General features: G+C 44.3%; 1 long non-coding RNA gene across 1 annotated transcript; it reads right to left on the minus strand.

Moving 5' to 3' along the window:
• Positions 1–3,423: 3,423 nt before the first annotated feature.
• On the minus strand, positions 3,424–4,907 carry LOC123041500 (uncharacterized). The gene is made up of 2 exons (XR_006418545.1): positions 4,717–4,907; positions 3,424–3,468 (listed from the first exon to the last, which is right to left on the minus strand). It is a non-coding gene; the product is annotated as an uncharacterized lncRNA (long non-coding RNA).
• Positions 4,908–11,556: the final 6,649 nt, after the last annotated feature.

An 11,556-nucleotide genomic window follows, 5' to 3' on the forward strand; every position in this document is an offset into this window, starting at 1 on the left:
GTCTCTTATAATAAGCAAAGCGTTCTTGAGGACACACGGGAATTTCATCTAGTCACTTTCATCATGTTGGTTTGATTCGCGTTCGCTACTTTGATAATTTGATATGTGGGTGGACCGGCGCTTGGGTGATGTTCTTACTTGAACAAACTTCCCACTTATGATTAACCCCCTGGCAAGCATCCGCAACTATGAGAAAAGTATTAAGATAAAATCTAACCATAGCATTAAACATATGGATCCAAATCGGCCCCTTATGGAATAGCGCATAAACTAGGGTTTAAGCTTTTGCCACTCTAGCAACCCATCATCTAATAACTACTCCATAATGCATTCCCTTAGGCCCAAAGATGGTGAAGTGTCATGTAGTTGACATTCACATGACACCATTAAGGGAATCACAACATTCATATCATCAAAATATCAAACACATATCAAATTCACATGATTACTTGCAACATGACTTCTCCCGTAACCTCAAGAAGAAAAGCAACTACTCACAAATGATATTCATGCTCAAGATCAGAGGGGTATTAAATAGCATAATGGATCTAAACACATAATATTCCACCAAATAAACCATATAGTAATCAACTACGAGATGTAATCAACACTACTAGTCACCCACATGTACCAATCTAAGGCTCCGGTACAAAGATTGAACACAAGAGATGAACTAGGGTTTTAGATGAGATGGTGTTGTTGAAGATGTTGATGAATATTGGCCTCCCAAAGATGAGAGGGTTGTTGGTGATGACGATGGCTTCGATTTCTCCCTCTGAGGGAAGTTCCCCCGGCGGAATCGCTCTGCCGGAGGGTAAAAGTGCTCCTGCCCAAATTTCGCCTCAAGACGTCGGCGCTCCGTCCCGAAAGTCTTCTCCTTCTTTTTTCTAGGTCAAAAGACCTTATGTACCATAAGATGGGCACCAGAGGTGGGACGGGCTGCCCACAACCCACCAGGGCACGCCTGGGGGGCCTGGCTTGCCCTTGTGTCTTGTGGGCACCAGGTGGCCCCCTCCGGTAGTTATTTGCTCCAGTATTTTTAATATATTCCAAAATAACTCTCCATAAATTTTCACCTCATTTGGAGATGTGTAGAATAGGTATCTTTGACATAGCTTTTTTAGGTCCAAAGTTCTAGCTGCCGGCATTCTCCCTCTTTGTGTAAACCTTGCATATTATGAGAGAAAGGCATTAGATTTACTCCATAAAGCATTATTATGAATAAAACCATTATAAATAATAGTAGGAAAACATGATGCAAAATGGATGTATCAATGCCCAGCCTCGGAAGATCAACACGTCACAACCCTACCTAGGCTCAACACAGAGGCCAACACGCCGGTCTACATCCTAAGCGCGCAGGGTTCTTGGGCCCATTGCCTATTGCACTCCTACACGTTGCAAGGGCGGCCGGATCAGTCCTGGCAACCTGCACTACAAGGTAGTTGCTTTACACAGACCATGTAGGTGCACGCCACTCAATCGCTGACGTCTAGAAAGCTTTGGCTGATACTATGATGCCGATTGCCCATATCTTGTCCCATGTGACGGTTAGTGTGTATATGGCCAACGACCAACTCGGATCAAATAACCAAATCTCGTTAAGCATGTTATTTGATGTAACCAGGCCCACCTCTCTCCTGGGTGGTCTCAACCTGCCATGTCGCTCCGCCACAAAGTAACACTCGGGGGCCGTCGGGAACCCAGGCCCACCACTACCCGGGTGGAACCACCTGTCCCTTCAGCCCCCATATCCGAACAGTAACATAAGTAATGTAATAGTATATATAGTATATACCCGTGATCACCTCCCGAAGTGATCACGGACCGGTAGTATAGTATGGCAGACAATAGTGTAGATCCACTTATGTAATATTAGCATCCTATACTAAGCATTTACGATTGCTGGTGAAGGTAACAACAGTAGTAGCGAAGACAGGCTATGCAGCAGAATAGGATTATCCGAAAAGCAGTAACAACTACACTACTTTAATGCAAGCAGTATAGAGAAGGAATAGGCAGTATCGGGATGATCAAGGAGGTTTTATTTTCCTGGAAGTGATGACCCACAAGTATAGGGGATCAATCATAGTCCTTTTAAAAAGTAAGAGTGTCGAACCCAAAGAGGAGCAGAAGGAAATGACAAGTGGTTTTCAGCAAGGTATTAACTGCAAGCACTGAAATAGTCGGTAACAGGTAGTTTGATAGCAAGATAATATGTAACGAGCAAGTAACGGTAATGGTAAATAAAGTTCATCAAGGTATCCGAATCCTTTTGAGGCAAAGTACATGCCAAAACGGTCTCTTATAATAAGCAAAGCATTCTTGAAGGTACATGGGAATTTCACCATGTCACTTTCATCATGTTGGCTTGATTCGTGTTTGCTACTTTGATAATTTGATATGTGGGTGGATTGGTGCTTAGGTGTTGTTCTTACTTGAACAAACCTCCTACTTATGATTAACCCCCTCGCAAGCATCTGCAACTACGAGAAAACTATTAAGATAAAATCTAGCCATAGCATTAAACTTTTGGATCCACATCAGTCCCTTACGAAGTAGCGCATAAAGTAGGGTTTAAGCTTCTGTCCCTCTGGCAACCCATCATCTAATAACTACTCCACAATGCATTCCCTTAGGCCTCAATAAGGTGAAGTGGCATGTAGTCGACATTCACATGACACCACTAAGGGAATCACAACATACATATCATCAAAATATCGAACACATATCAAGTTCACACGATTACTTGCAACATGACTTCTCCCGTAACCTCAAGAACAAAAGTAATTACTCACAAATGATAATCATGCTCAAGATCAGAGGGGTATTAAATAGCATAATGGATCTGAACATATAATCTTCCACCAGATAAACCATATAGTAATCAACTACAAGATGTAATCAACACTACTAGTTACCCACAAGTACCAATCTAAGGTTTTGGTATAAAGATTGAACACAAGATATGAACTAGGGTTTGAGAGGAGATGGCGCTATTGAATATGTTGATGAATATTGGCCTCCCAAAGTTGAGAGGGTTGTTGGTGATGATGATGGTGATGATTTTCCCCTTCGAGAGGGAAGTTCCCCCGGCGGAATCGCTCCTCTGGAGGGAAAAATTGCTTCTGCCCAAGTTCCACCTCGAGATGCCGCCGCTTCATCCCGAAAGTCCTCTTCTCGTTTTTCTAGGTCAAAATGACTTCTATTCCAGAAGATGGGCACCGGAGGTGGGCCGAGGAGGGCATAACCCACCCGGGTGCGCCTGGGCTCCCTGGCATGCCCGGGTGGGTTATGCCCACCTGGTGCCCTCCTCCGATAGTTATTTTCTCTAGTATTTTCATATATTGTAAAATAATTCTCCATAAATTTTTCATCTCATTTGGAGATATGCTGAATAGGTAACTCTGACGTAGCTTTTTCAGGTCTAGAATTCCAGCTGCCACTATTCTCTCTCTTTTTGTAAATCTTGCATATTATGAGAGAAAAGATATTAGAATTACTCCAAAAAGCAATATTATACATAAAACACTATAAATAACAATAGGAAAACATGATGCAAAATTGACGTATCAGGAAGCTCTGCGGGAAAGGACGGGTCGTCAGGAGCGTAGCCGACGTATGGAGCAGCAGCGTCGGACTCGTAGTCTACCGGAGAGAAGAGGGGCAAGAAACAATGAATACAATGCAAACAGGTGCATGACAAGGCAAATAGTGGTGCTATGTGTGACCAACGCAGTACTACGCGATATGGGTGAAGTGGGAAAACATCCGGGAAAGTATTCCCGGTGTTAGGCATTTTCGGACAGATGAAACAGAGGGGGTCGGTTCCATGTTTGCTATGCTAGGGACGCGTGGCAGATGAACGGAGCGCATATTCATGTACAAAGTATTTTCATCCGAGTTACAAATTATTTTATATTAACTTTCAAAGTTTTAATTCATTTTTGGAATCAACAGATTTAATTTAAATCAAAATTCATTTAATGCAACAACATGACATCAGCGGTCAACATTGACCGTTGACTGGTCAAACTAACGTGTGGGCCCGCTATCATTGTCATAGCTTTAATTAAACAAAACTAATTAAGTAATCAGGTAATTAGGGTTAATTAGACAGAATTAATTAAGTTTATTAATTAATTCACTAACTAATTTATTATTTATTCATTTAATTAATTCTTTTTTCTTTTTAATTTATATTTTGTTCCAGGGCGTGGGGCCCCGACGCCAGTGGCCCAGGGCCATAGCGGGTGTGGGCTATCGGGTGCCCGCACACCCGAGGCCACCAGGGGAGGGGAGCGCCGGCCATGGAGGCGGTGCAGAGTAGTGGGAGGGGGCGGCGGAGCCGGGGCAGAGCAGTAGTAGCGGGCGGGGCAGGCAATGGCTAGTAGGGCGAGCGGGGGAATGGATGGCACGCGGGCGCACACGCGGCGGCGCGAGCAGGGCGTGGCCCGACAAGCATTGGACGCGGCCAGGGCAGCCATGGCGTGACCAAGCGGCCGGAAAGGGCAGCGGGCGACCACGGCCAACCGCGGCGAGGCCGCGTACGGGTTCGGGGCAGCTCGGGCAGGGGAGAGCATGCGGGGGAAGGAGGGCGCAACGAGCATGCGCTGGGCGCGGCGAGGGACGGTGTGGGTGCACACGCTGGACGAGCGGCCAGAGTGGGCGGCGGTCATGGCAGGGAGAGGGGGAATGGGTGGAGGATGTGCTCACGGGCGTCGTGAGGCAAGAGGTCGATGAGGCATGAAGAGTCCGTTCGGGGAGGAGGGTCGAGGAGGCGACAACAGGGCGGCAAGGTCCAGCGAGGTGGCTCCGGGCGGCGGAGGCGATGGAGTTCGGCGACGGGGCGCGGGGTCGTTGCCCTGGTTCCCCGATCCATACAGGATTGAAGAGAGAGGGGCGAGTGCGGGTAGCAGGGAAGGGGGATTAGGGTTTGTGGGTAGTGGGGGGTTATAGGCGTCGGTTGGGCTGGCCTAGTTGGCCCAGAGGACGGTTGGGCTGGCTTGGTTGGCCCAGAAGCCAGCTGGGCCGTGGCCCAGTGGGGGGAGGGTTCTTCCTTCTTTTTATTTTTTGTTTATTTTTCTTTTTCTTATTTTATTTTTCTGTTTTATCTAATTTTAGTTTTACAAAATACAAAAGTTGTACCTAAAATATTATTAGTAATTATGCCACTACCACAATTAATTTGGCACCTAAAATAAATAGTTTGTAATTGTTTATTACTTTAAAAGCATTTAAACAATTGTTTTATCGGTGTTTTAATTAATTTAGAGCATTTATATATTTTACAAAAAATGTGTTGTGTCCTCCATTATTACTTATGATTTATTTTCTACATTTAGAACATTTTAGTTTTAATGTTCTAAAACTTTTATTGCTTGCCTTGATTTTGAATTTGAATTCGAACGAGATTTGAATCATCGTGAGATTAACAACAGTAATCATGGTGACGTGGCATCATTAGTAGAGGGTTACTGTAGCTTAATTATCAGGGCGTTGCAATTCTCCTCCACTACAAGAAATCTCATCCCGAGATTTAAGAGGTGGAGTAAGGGGGAAAGTTCTGGTTGCGAAATTCTAACGGATCTTCTCGGTCTTGGTTGCTCTACTCGAAGAAGTTTATCCCTTCTGTTGACGTCTTCACCCCTCTGCTCCGGGTCACCAGATGAAGTCTTCATTCTTTCTTCGGGTCCTTCCTTGTACTAACGAATAGGGTAGAAGGGGGGAAATATGAGGGCAGATGTGTGGAAGGATTGACATTCGGTAATTATCTCAAGAATGAGATATAGAAGCACTATGAAACATATCGAGAGTGCTATAAGAAGGTTCAACAAGTTTCAACCTGGTAGACACCCAACTGATGCCTAAAACAGGTGATGAAGGGGTTCAAAACAATGAGATTAAGTATTGCGTCTAATACCAGAATAAATCACTAGGAAGGTGGCTCGTGAATTATATTCAAATCCAAGCGTGAGGAATAACTTTAGAAACAGGGGTGTATAGGAGAGTCAGGTTTTGATCCTATGGAACTGTGGGTTATGGGCCTACCATGTGGGTTAAAAGTAGGAAAGGCGCTGACATCTTGCATGGTCATGATAACAAGGCATGTCAGAGGATAGCCTATCAGGTATGTTCGCAACAACATTGGTACTAAGGGCGAGGGACGAAGAGAACCATTTTCCTGCTCGTTGAAACAAGGCGGACCTATATGCAAAGTTCTCATCCATCGATGGTTATAGGAATTCCATCAACAATAGTAATAGGGTCTTACAGACAGAGTTGTACTCTGAGGTGCTTACATAAGGAGGGAAATATCACTACTCAGACAAGTCAGATTATAAGAAAGGTTAAACAAAACAATTGAAAGGAAAATGTGATTAGTATATTAATAAGAACAATCGAAAGGAAAATGTGTTTATACTCGAGTATCAAGAGTATATTTTTGCCATCCATGACAGGGCAGCAAGTAGATAACCAATTAGGTAAAGGGGCGAGGAAATTCATGATGTTACCCATACAATGTTTTTTGGATAATCGATCAAGAAACATTTGGCATTGCGCTTCCAATGTTGTTGTTGATGATCGGAGTACCACAAATATGCTTCGGGATAGCATTGACATGCTCATCACGTAAAGGTCAGAGTTTGGATACACTAATGACCCATCGGAAACAACTTATAAAATAAGTCATACAATTTCAGCAAAGAAAGATGAGGATGTGGCCGACGGGCTCACCAACAATGCATCGAGATTTCCATAAAGTCGATTCAGAATTAAATGAACAAGGTGATAGCATTGGTCACACCAAAGTAGATAATGAAGTATTTTTTAGGAGAATATCCACAATTAAACATTCAACAAAAATGCACCTAGAAATATGGACCAAGTAGCACGATCAATGTTAGAACGGTGATTCAATAACCAATAGACTAAAAATCAAGCTATCGACCATTAACTTCAAGCAATATGGTTGCTAGAAGTTTTGAAATTACACATCATAGTTAAATTGTCGGTATTCCAGTTAGAAACAACATGGGGACCATGAAATGAACGGAGATGGTGAGAAGTATTACACTACAGGAATCATGCACTTTGCCGTCTGCCATGGCTGACGGCAAAGGCATGCCTGGTGGATGGCAAAGGCCTTTGTCGTCAGCCAGCAGACAGCAACAGGTCCGACTGAATAAGCTACGACAAAGGCCTCTCTTTCCCATCTGCTGGCAGACGGTAAAGATGCAAAGGCCTTTGTCGTCTGCTGGCAGACGGCAAAGAGCCTGGATGGCACACGTGGCAGCTTAGGTTCGTTAAGGGGTTAACGGCGTGCTTTGCCGTCAACTGGCAGACGACAAACATCTTTGCATCTTTGTCGTCTGCTGGTGGACAGCAAAGATGCAAAGGTCTTTGCTATCAGCCAGCTGACGACAAAGCTGCCAAATAGGCCAGCCCAGTGCACCCCAGGTTGCACACGTAGCTGCCACGTGGAAGCTTTGCCGTCTGCTAGCAGACGCAAAGTGGCTGTATAGCCCCTATTTTTCTTAAATTCATTCAATTTGACAGAATTTCACATCTATATATATATATATATACATTTCAAAATAATTTCAACAAGCATACCAACAATAAGTTTCGAACAACATATCCAACATACAAGTTTTCAACAACATATCCAACATACAATGGTTTCCAACAACATATCCATACATACATACCCAAAACAAGTTTCCATAAACAAAAAGGAAGCACAAGGTGAAGAGTACACTCCATCAATGCAAGCTTCCTCATCTAAAGCAAATCTGCAAATTAGGAAAGATGAAAGTTAGAAGAAGAAGAAGAAGACTAGCTAGAAGAAAAAGAAGAAAAAGAAGAAAATGAAGAAGAAGAATTTATCTTCTCTTTCTTTTTCTCCTCACCTCTTCTTTATCTTCTTCTTCTAACTAAGGTATGTAAAAATGCCATTTTTTAGCTAAGCTAAGTAAAAATGCTAAGTGTGTAGGTCAGTTTAGAGCTAAGCTAGGTAAATAGATCATTTTGGAGCTAACCTAGGTAGTTATGTCATTTTTGAGCTAACTAAGCATATTTATTCACTTTGGAGGACAAAATGGTAAGTGTAGATCATTTTAGAGCTATCCTAGTTAAAATCGGTCATTTTGGAGCTAGGTAAGGTTATTTTGTCATTTTGGAGGAAAATAAACTAATTATATGATAGTTTGGAGCTAAACCAAGGTTATTATGGCATTTTTTACCTAAGTAAGCTAATTATGTCAAAAATGAACTAGGTAAGCTAGGTATAGATCATTATTTTGCTATCCTAGGTAGTTATGACATTTTTTAGCTAACTAAGCATATTAAGTCATTTAGGAGGAAAATATGCTAAGTATAGGTCATTTTATAGCTATCCTAGGTAAAGTATGCCAGTTTGGAGCTAAGTAAGGTTATTATGTTATTTTCGAGGAAAATAAGCTAAGTATAGGTCATTTTGGATCTAAACCAAGGTTATTATGCCATTTTTACCTAAGTGAGCTAATTATGTCATAAATGAACTAGCTAAGCTAATTATATATCATTATTGAGCTATCCTAGGTAGTTATGTCCTTTTTTACCTAAGTGCACTAATTATGTCATAAATGAACTAGCTAAGCTAGCTATAGATCATTATTGAGCTATCCTAGGTAGTTATGCCATTTTCTAGCTAACTAAGAATATCAAGTCATTTTGGAGGAAAAATGCTAAGTATAGGTCATTTTATAGCTATCCTAGGTAGAATATGTCATTTTGGAGCTAAGTAAGGTTATTATGTCATTCGAGGAAAATAAGCTAAGTATAGGTCATTTTGGAGCTAAGTAGGTCATTTTGGAGCTAAGTAGGTCATTTCTTAAGCTAAGTATGCATTTTTTAAGCAAAACACTTGGGAAAGCTTACCATCATCATGGAGGTGAAGGACCGGTCGGGTTTGCATCAGTGTCAGACGGAGAAGGACCGGTCGAGGTTGCACTAGTGCGAGGCGGAGAAGGATCAGTCGATGCTTGTCGGGAGGCTTGTTGCACCAAAGATCATTTGCAATGTCTAGTTAGCACGATCTAACTGAAATGTGAATACTAATACCTAATTCCATTCAAATGAAACTCACCGTGTCCGCTATACCAATCTGGGGCATCGACGGAGGGGTCTGAACGTTTTTCTCGCACACGAACTGCACATTTTGTTTTCACAAGTCTGTCATATTAGTTAGTAATGAAACGAACATTAAGTGCATGATTTGGATAATATGTAGGAGAAACTTACCACGAGGAGCTCGTATGGGGCCCGGTGACCCGCATCATTCCGGTTCCTCTTCGCCTCCAACAGACTAGCCGTCCTCTCCTCCAACTCCCTCTCCATCTGCGCCGCCTTCTTATTTGCCTCCGCCAAAAGCTCCTGGGCCCTAGCCTCGATGGCGAGCTCCATTGGCCATGGTCGAGGCCTCATCTCAGGAAGAGACCTCGTCTAGCGCTTCTTGATCTCCGGGAGACTTTTAGGACAACTTATCAGTCCATCCCCAATGGCTACCAAGCCATGTTTCCTCCCGTCACTAGATAGCATCACGAGCTAAGGATCAAAAGGACTCTTGCTCGGGTTGAAGTTCTCCCCTTTCATCGCCTTCCCAAAGTCTCTGTACCTCACGAGCTTGTTGTGGGAGGAGATGTTGGTGAAGCTCTCTAGATGATTGAGGTCATCCTATGAGAATGCCTTAGCCTTCTTGTACGGGGCACTATGGGCCATGACATATAGGTCGTACAGTGGTGGCACCTCCTTCTTGTTGTGTCGCGCCTAAAAGAGAGGAATAAAATATTAGTTGAGGGCTCAAGCTAGCATGACGAATGAAATTGCATGAATCGTTAAGGGCTCAAACCACATACCAAGTGATCCCCTTACTCAAACAGGTTGGATCTCCCTTGATGGTGTGGCACACCTTGCATTTGGGCGCGCTTATCCCTGGCCTTGTTGTGGACGGCTAGCCATTGGGGAGAGCACCACTCATCCACCAACCTCTCCCAGCAGTCCATCCTATCCGCACACCATCTTGGGGCACCTAAGTTAGATAAAGAGAAATTTCAGCGATACGCATATGAATCAAATCAAGGAAACTAAGTACAAGGCCTTAAGAATAGGTAATTACCTTCATGTACTTCTCCTTACTCAGATACTTGCCGCGACTCTTCTTCTTCGCCCTCCTGATGTTAGTCGAGGCGTAGTAGTCTCGAACAGCCTGCACCCGAGCCTTGTGTCATAAGTTCTGAAGTAGGCGCTTGCACTCGGCTTCGAGAACCATAGCCGCGTCTGCCTCGTGTTCCTCAAGACACCTGTAGAAGGTCTACAATCAAACAAGACAATACTGATTAGTACAATCACTAGGTACTGTTGATTTTTAATTCCGTAAAGGAGAAATTGCCCAAAACCGCCGTCTCACAATGTCAACCACCATCTTGCACACGGCACCGTCGACCCTCTCCTCCGGCGGGGTCGGGCAGCCTCGTACAACTCCCAGGTCAGTGCTAGCTATGGAACCTCACCCTCACCGGGCAACATGACCCACCCCGAGAAGTGGTGCCGGCAAAGCACACCAAGGACGTGGTTGGGCCTGTGGACATCAGAGGCATGTATCCAACCCCTGCAGTATGACAAGGCCAACACATTAGATATTAATTTGAAGAAACAAGAAGCCAAAGGTTAAAGAAGAGTAAATGCACTTAATTCTCCTTGTTAGGCTCAATCAACCGCCTCTGGTCGTGGGTCGCCGACATGGACGGGGGCTTTGTACCACCACGCTGGTAGACCTTCTTGCCCCCTCAGCAAGCTCGCCCTCGATGTAGCTATCGTCAGAAAAGGTGTCCTTGCCACCATCAGCATGGCCACTAGTCTCTGGAGTCACGTGGGATGAAGACTCTGGGACCCGAGTCTCGTCGGATATAGGCTCGGCGACCCGAGGCTTGTGGACCAGAGTCCAAGACGGGTCCACCTGAAATGGAGCACTCCGATGGTCCGGGGAATCAGCTGGGGGTGGCGCCGAGGAAGGCGCAGCAGGCTTCCTACCTCTCCCGCCGCCATGTCCACCTCTGGCTGCATCCCTCTTCGCCCTCCCCCGACCTCTCCCGGCCGAAGAAGAAGCGACCGCCAGTGTCTGCATGCTGTCTACCAGCGCTCTCTGAAGGTGCTGGGGTGGAATAACAACACACCTCCCAGCACGCGCCGAGGAAGGAGGCTCGGAGCGCTCTCGACTTGCGCCCACTATCCATCAACACCTGCAATGACAAAGAGTAAATGAAATTAGTACAACATAAACATAATAAAAAAATTAAGTGTTTATCATCATCATTAACATAATAAAAAATTGAATACCTAATAACATGAACTAATTAATAATATATGTGTACATAATAATAATCAAATACCTGGCCTAACTCATAATTCACAAATATATGACCCCGTCGGCCTCTGGAAGGCCGAAGAGCACCTTTTTTGGCAGATGTCGGGGGTCGGGGTGTCGGGAGTGTCGTGTCGGGGTTGGGGTGCTAT

The sequence above is a fragment of the Triticum aestivum genome, chromosome 2B (assembly GCF_018294505.1).
Source record: "Triticum aestivum cultivar Chinese Spring chromosome 2B, IWGSC CS RefSeq v2.1, whole genome shotgun sequence".
Lineage (NCBI taxonomy): Eukaryota > Viridiplantae > Streptophyta > Magnoliopsida > Poales > Poaceae > Triticum > Triticum aestivum.